The sequence below is a fragment of the Heterodontus francisci genome, unplaced genomic scaffold, assembly GCF_036365525.1.
Source record: "Heterodontus francisci isolate sHetFra1 unplaced genomic scaffold, sHetFra1.hap1 HAP1_SCAFFOLD_43, whole genome shotgun sequence".
Taxonomy (NCBI): domain Eukaryota; kingdom Metazoa; phylum Chordata; class Chondrichthyes; order Heterodontiformes; family Heterodontidae; genus Heterodontus; species Heterodontus francisci.
The window spans coordinates 11,593,628-11,601,284 of NW_027141852.1; the positions used below are offsets into that span (position 1 = coordinate 11,593,628).

Here is a 7,657-nt window from a genome sequence, read left to right on the forward strand (position 1 = left end):
CAGGAGTCGGAACACAGATATTAATTCCAAGTGACAGTTCTGGGACCAATTAACAAAAAAAGTAGAGAATAATATTGCTCACTGATTGAAATCCCCCAGTGAGGAGACAGTTAAACAGGTGATCTTTTGGGGCATCCTTCGATCCAAGGTTTCAGCAACATTTAATCTCCCTTTTTGGTGAAATTCTCTGTTATTTGCAACTTTTTTTTATCAGCTTTGATGGGCGAGTGAAAAAACTGAAAAGATTGACAAGTTCCATCCTTTCTTTTCTTCCTTCTTCTCTTCTTTCCATCAGTTTCTCTTTTCTGTCCCAGATCAAAAATAATGATGAGAATCCCAATTTAATCTGCTGTTTCTGGTGTTTTATCCATTCCAATCAACATTTCAACATTCCAATCAAATATATTTGTTATTCCACAGTGTCTCTCCATGTGTTTTATTCTGTTGTATTCTCTCACAGTCTGTTTGATGATCAATGTTACATCTCACTCTCTGTTCTGGTGACAAGTCGGCCTGATGCTGTGCCTCGCTGATCATGTGGGGTTAAAGCAATTCTTCCAGTCAGTTAGTTCAGTTTCAATTTCATGAGAAATTCGGTCATCATGACTTCATCAGTGACCTAATGGTTCAGGTGTCTGAGTGATGTCAATCATGATGTGATGAAATGATTGTATGTTCCAGTCTTTCCGTGGTGGGTTTTCACACTGAGTAGAAACGTGTTGGACATGGTCTGGAAATGTTTCACACTGCTCCATTCCCAACTTCATTTACTTTCAGAAGATATATTTCCATCATTCCACAGCTGGCTGCACAGCCAGAAGCTGTGCTGAAGGTGACAGCTATGTGTCTGCAACTGACAAGGTGGCCGAGAGGTTAAGGCGATGGACTGCTAATCCATTGTGCTTTGCACACGTGGGTTCGAATCCCATCCTTGTCGCTAGTTTATGAGCTGTTTCATGTATTATTTATGTTGGGTGAGCTTATGTGGAAAGTCAGCCTCGAAACCTGTTCTTGTCAATGTCCAGACAGTGATTCCAGAATTTGTTATACTTTATTAAAATTGAGACAGACAATTGGAATTCTTCACCCAAACTGCACTGGAATGAAGATCAAATAGGGATCACGAAACGGAGCAGGATTTTTCCTCCCCTCCTTCCTTCCATCATTACTTTCTCTGGATTTGCACCAAGTGAAAGACAAATGGGAAAAGCAAATGGCGAGGGAGCAGATGCAGAAAATTATCCTTTGGCAAGAAATTTATTTTCAAATCTTCTTGATAGATTAAGTGAGTGAGCAATGCTTTGGCAGATGGAGTTTAAAATGAGGGGTCATCGACTACCGACGATAGATCAGAGTGTTTTTTGGAAGAGGTGAGATGTTAGAAACGGTTGAGGAGCAGAGACCCGAATACTGAATTAATAAAAGCTCGTGGACTGGTAGAAAATAATGTGAAAAGTGAACAGAATATGAAGATTGGAACTCATGTTGCAGTGATATAAAGCTCTGTGCTCCTGAAGTAAATGTCCAAGCCCAGATTGTGGGGAATCTGTGGAGAGTGATTTGGTTTTTATTCATTCTTGGGTGTGAGTATCGCTGATAAGGCGAACATTTATTACCCATTCCTATTGCCGTTGAGAAGATGGTAGAGAGCTGCCTTCTTGAACTGATGCAGTCCATATGGCGCAGGAACACCCACACTGCCGTTGGGGAGGGAGTTCCAGGATTGTGACCCAACAACAGTGAATAAATGGCGATATCGTTCCAAGTCAGGATGGTGAGTGACTTGGAGGGGAACCTGCAGGTAGTGAGTTCCCATGCATCTGCTGCCCTTGTCCTTCGAGGTGGTAGTGGTCACGAGTTTGGATGGTGCTGCTGAAGGATACTTGGCGAGTTGCTGCAGTGCATATGGAGATGGTACACACTGCAGCCACTGTTTACTGGTTGTGGAGAGATTGAATGTTTAAGGTGGCGGGTTAGGTGCCGATCAAGTGCGCTGCTTTGTCCTGGATGGTGTTGAGCTTCTTGAGTGTTGTTGAGTGGGATGTATTCCATCACACTCCTGACTTGTGCCTTGTAGATGGTGGACAGGATTTGGGGTGTCAGGAGGTGAGATACTTGCTGCAGAATTCGTAATCTCTGACCTGCGCTTATAGCCACAGCATAGATGTGACTGGTCCAGTTACGTTTCTGGTCAAGATATTGATGGTGGGGGATTTAACGATGATAATGCTTCTGAATATCAAAAGGTAGATTTTTTTTCTCTCTCATTGGAGATGTTCACTGCTTGGCACTTGTGTGGCCAGAAGGTTGCTTGCCACTTATCAGCTCAAGCCTGAATGTTGTTCAGGTCCTGCTGCTTGCAGGCACAGACTGCTTCAGTATCTGAAGAGTTGTGAGTCATCATCTAACATTCCCACTTCTGACTTATGTTGAAGAGAAAGTCGTCAATGAAACAGCTGGGATGTTTGGGTCGAGGACACTACCCTGAGAAACCCCTGAGGCAATGTCCTGGGCTGAGATGATTGGCCTCCACGAACCACAACCATCTTGTTTTGTGCGAGTTACGACTCCAGCAAGTGGAGAGTTTTCCCCCTGATTCCCAGTGACTTCAATTTTGCTAGGGATCCTTGATGCCACACTCACTCAAGGGTGGTTCAAGAAGGCAGCCCACCCCACCACCTTCTCAAGGGCAATTAAGGATGGGCAGTAAATGCTGGCCTGGCCAGCAACGCCCACATCGCATGAATGAATGAATAAAAAAGTGAAGTATCCCTTGTGTCATTGTTTTGGTAGAAAATATAACCCTGGTGGAATTGCCCCTCCCAATCACACCTCACTTCATAGAACATAGAAAATGGAGAAAATTTATCGCACAGAATGAGACCATTTAGCAATCGTGTCTGTGCCAGCTGAAAAAGAGCGATCCAGCCCAATCCCACTTTCCAGGTCTTGGGAATGGGATCTGAACAGATCTCAGAGCTCACATTATGTGAATGTTCTGTTGAAGTATTGGTGAGCTGATATACCAGGGGAGATTCACACTGTTAGACACAGTGTGAAATACATTCAAGTATTTATAAAACATTGTAACATGTGAGTAATATTCCCCATTGCTTTCTCAGCACTGATGGATTGTGAAGTGGGAGACAGCCAGAAGTCCCAGTGATCCACACTGACCCTCAGCTGAGAATAAAATGAGATAAAGTTCAATCTTCAGCAGCGAGTTGCTGCAGAGAGGTAAGAGTCCTGAATCAAGGAGAGACTTTCTCATACTGCTGTTGAATCTCATTTCAAACACTCCTTGAACTCTCTGCCGAGGAATTCAGAGCTGGAGAATGCCTGTAAAATCAGCCTAAAAAGGAAATAAAAAACACCCACCGTGGGGCTCAAACTCAAAAACTTGAGATTCAGAGTTTCATGCTTTCATCGACTGAGCTCACTAGGCCTGTGACAGTGTCCCCGTCCTGTCTGCTATTGGACAGTGCAGCTGTTGGCTCCATCCCAGGGGCTGAATTTGTTCTCTAAACCATGAACCAGCTTCCTCTCAAATCCCAGGTTTATCAATAAATCCTCTTACAAAATCCCCAAAGTGTGATATATTCCTCTCACTCATCCAGAATAAAAGTTACATCTTTTGCTCTTTTTACCTTCCAAACATTGACTTCTATTTTGCTCAGCATTTATTTCTCTCTCCTTTTTATGTTGTGCATTTCCTAATAAACATTTCATTTCAATTATTTATGAGGGATGAAATGAACAGAAGAGATTTTCTGCAATGGTACCAGGGGTGTGGGACAGAGCGAGTGGTTCAGATCTGGATTACACTGCCTGAGAGTGCTGGAGGCAGATTCAATCGTGGTTTTCAAAAGGGAATTGGATAAACACCTGAATAGAGAAAATTTGCAGGGTTACAATGAAAGGGCAGAGGAGTGGAATTAGCTGATTTGCTCTTGCAAAGAGCTGTCATGGACATGATGGACTGAATGGTCTCCTTCTGTACTGTAACCATTTGATTCCTTGATTCTAACTCTGTCAAAGTTGTTCTGAACTTGCTCTGCTCCAAGGAGAACAACCCCAGATTTTCCAGTGTCTGCACATAACTGAAGTTATGAGGAACCATGGGGAACCCACTGTAAACCTTCCTCCAGACAGAAATACAACTGTTCACCACCACACTATGACCCAGCTGTTCACAATATATATCAATGATTCGGATGTGGGGACCAAATGTACTATTTCCAAGTTCGCAGATGACACAAAACTAGGTGGGAATGTGTGTTGTGAGGAAGATGCAAAGCGGCTTCAAGGGGATTTGGACAGACTTAGTGAGTGGACAAGAAAGTGGCACATGGAATATAATGTGCAAAGATGTGAGGTTGTCCACTTTGGTAGGAGAAACAGATGTGCAGATCATTTCTTAAATGGTAAGAGATTAGAAAGTGTAGATGGACAAAGGGGCCTGGGTGTCCTTGTCAGTAAGTGACTGAAAGCTAACATGCAGGTGCAGCAAGCAATTAGGAAGGCGAATGACATGTTAGACTCTATCACAAGAGGATTTGAGTACAGGAGTAGTGAAGTCTTGCTTCAATTGTATATAACCTTGGTTGGACTGCACTTTGGAATACTGTGTGCAGTTTTGGTCCCCTTACCTTAGGAAGGATATCATTGCCATAGAGGGAGTACAACGAAGGTTCACCAGACTTGTTCCCGGGGTGGCAGGACTGTCCTATGAAGAGATTTTGGGGAAACTGGGACTGTATTCTCTAGAGTTTCAAAGAATGAGAGGTGATCTCATTGAAACTTCCCATATATTTAAAGGGATAGACAGGTAGATGAAGCTATTTCCTCCATTTGAGGAATCTAGAACCAGGGGACACAATTTCAACATAAGGGGAAAGCCACTTAGGACAGAGACGAGGAGAAATTTCTTTACTCAGAGGTTTGTGAATCTTTGGAATTCTCTACCCCAGAGGGCTGTGGAAGCTCAGTCATTGAGTACGTTTAAAGCAGAGATTGACAGATTTCTAAATGCAAATGACATAGGGGATATGGACATAGTGTGGGAAAAAGGCATTGAAGTGGATGATCAGTCATCATCATATTGAATGGCGGAGTTGGCTCGACGGGCTGAATGGCCCACTCCTGCTCCTATGTTCCTATCAGTCTGCTAATTTCATATCCATGCTGTCATTGTCCCTTTTATTACATGGGCTTCAGTTTTACTGGCAGTCTAGTATGTGACATCATCAAGAAGGTTTTCAATAAGTTAAATAAGGAGAAATTGTTTCCAGTGGCAAAAGGGTCAGTAACCAGAGGATGTATTTATCAGGTGATTGAGAAAAGAACCAGAGGCGAAATGAGGTCGGGATTTATACGGTGATGTGTTGTGATTTGGAATGCACTGTCTGATCAGGACTTGAAAGCAGATTCAGTAGTAACTTTGAAAAGCAATAGGGATAAATACTGGAAGGAAAATGTACAGATTACAGGAAAAAGCTGAGCATCAGAACTAATTGGATAACACAACCAAAGAGACAGCATTGACACAATGGACCAAATGGTCTCCTTCTTTGTGTATCATTCTATGGTTTTATGAACATAATGTTGGTACAATTGCTGAGTTGGAAGTGAAGTGAACCCAGATTCCGGGTATTCTAAACACCAGACCCAAACCAACTGAAACAAAAACAAGAAATGCTGGATTCACTCAGCAGGTCTGGCAGCATCTGTGGAAGGAGAAGCAGAGTTAACGTTTCGGGTCAGTGACCCTTCTTCGGAACTGACTGAACAAGCCTGTTGTTTAATCTCTGTTTTTCACACCAGCTTCTCCTCGCTCTTTCTGTGTTTCCTGCCTGGTCTGTTCCTCTGACCTTCATTCCTGACACTCTATTGAGAATGGCCAACTCACTGCGCCTCTCACTCCCACCGTCACTCCACCCCTTCTCCCACTTCCAAACCTCTCTGTTGAACAGTACCTCACTTCTGCTCCTCTGCTCCATTAATATAACAGGAAAACATTTTCAAACAGACATTTCCACACAGTGAACGTTTCAGTGAGACAAGGTAAAGAGCAGATTCATTCACTTTCAACACAGAGAGAGCAGCTCTCCCTGTTCAGTCTAAGGAGCAGCTGTAGTTTCACTCCCTTTAGTCTTAGAGACATGGGCCAGAATTTTAAGGGACCGTTGGAGATGGGAATGGAGGCTGGGGAGGGGGAGGGGGGTGTATAAAATAGGGATGGAAGCCGTCGGACCGGATATTTCTGTCGGCGGCTGACATGGAGGGCAGACTTCGCACATCCACACGGCAAGAAGGCATTTAAAGTATTTATGAGTCCAATTGTCAGCAATTTTATTCACTGGGTCCAATTGAATTAATAGCACACGGGAACCCTGGGGCTTCAGAGCCTCGCCTGGTTAAAGGAGGTGACTGGGAGGTGGGAGCTGAGTGTTGGCTTCACTGGGAAGCTGTCGGGTGAGGCAGCGTAACTTGGCAGCAAGGGTGGAGGGGGAAAGGGCATCGGGAAACACTGTCAGGAGTGGGGGCCAATGTGCCAGCTCTGCAGGGTGAGCCACACCAGGGTGTTATTGGGGCAGTGCCACCTCATTGAGGGTGACAAATGAGGTAAATGTGGCTGGGTGTTGTTTACTGTGAAGGCCTTGCACTCAGGGAGGGGCAACCTGTCATGGGCCTCATTCACCCTGGATTCGAGGCTCCCATTGAAGAGGAGGAGGAGTAGAGAGGGAGGGAGGGAGGCGCAGGCACCAGCAGGGACACCACAGCAGCTTGGGGGCCCACAGGAGGGCCAGCCTCGAACAGGAGGCTGGAGAAGGAGGCAGAGGAACACGTCAGCCGAGGTTCAACTACCTGCAGATGTCCGAGTGACAGTGTCTCCCCAGACTGCGCCTCTCCACGGAGGTTGTCACTGATCTCTCTGCCATGATGCAGCTGTGCCCCATGGGACTTGGTGGGCACCTGATGCCAGCGTCACTGAAGGTCACCGTGCCACTGAACTTCTCCACCAGCAGATCATTGCGGGGATCCACTGGCGATATGTGTGGAATCTCACAGTCTGTGGTGAATCAGTGCATCAAGGAGGTCACCAATGTCCTGTTCAGGAGGGCCGGTGACTATGTGCACATCGATCCAAACAGTCACGCTGAGAGGGCTATCGGATTCGGGGCCATCGCTGGATTCCCCCAGGTGTAGGGTGTCATCGACTGCACCCATGTGACCATCAAGGCTCCTGCAGACCAGCCAGCAGCCTTCAACAGGAAGGGCTTCCACTTGCTTAGTGTGTAACTGGTCTGTGACCATCACAAATGGATCCTACAGGTGTGTGCACAAATCATGGGAAGCAGCCACAACGCCTGCATACCAAGGCACTCCCAGGTGCCAGAACCTTTCCGTGGCCCCATGCGCTTTCTGAGATGGATCCTTGGAGACAAGGGCAACCCAGTGAGAACATGAGTACTGACGCCTGTGAGGAACCCACACAACGATTCAGAGGAGAGGTACAACACCTGCTGCGGGTCAACCCGAGCGACCATCAAAGAGGCCATTGGTCTCCTGAAGATGAGATTCAGGCACTTAGATTGTTCCTGTGGAGCCCTTCAGTATGTCCCAGCGAGAGTCTCCCGTATCATGGTGGCTTGCT

The 7,657-nt window shown here is 45.7% G+C and overlaps 1 non-coding gene across 1 annotated transcript; it reads left to right on the forward strand.

Annotated features, from left to right (window-relative positions):
- The first annotated feature begins 855 nt into the window (after positions 1-855).
- Positions 856-937, forward strand: trnas-gcu (transfer RNA serine (anticodon GCU)). The gene has a single exon. It is a non-coding gene; the product is annotated as a tRNA-Ser (tRNA).
- The last annotated feature ends 6,720 nt before the right edge of the window (positions 938-7,657 follow it).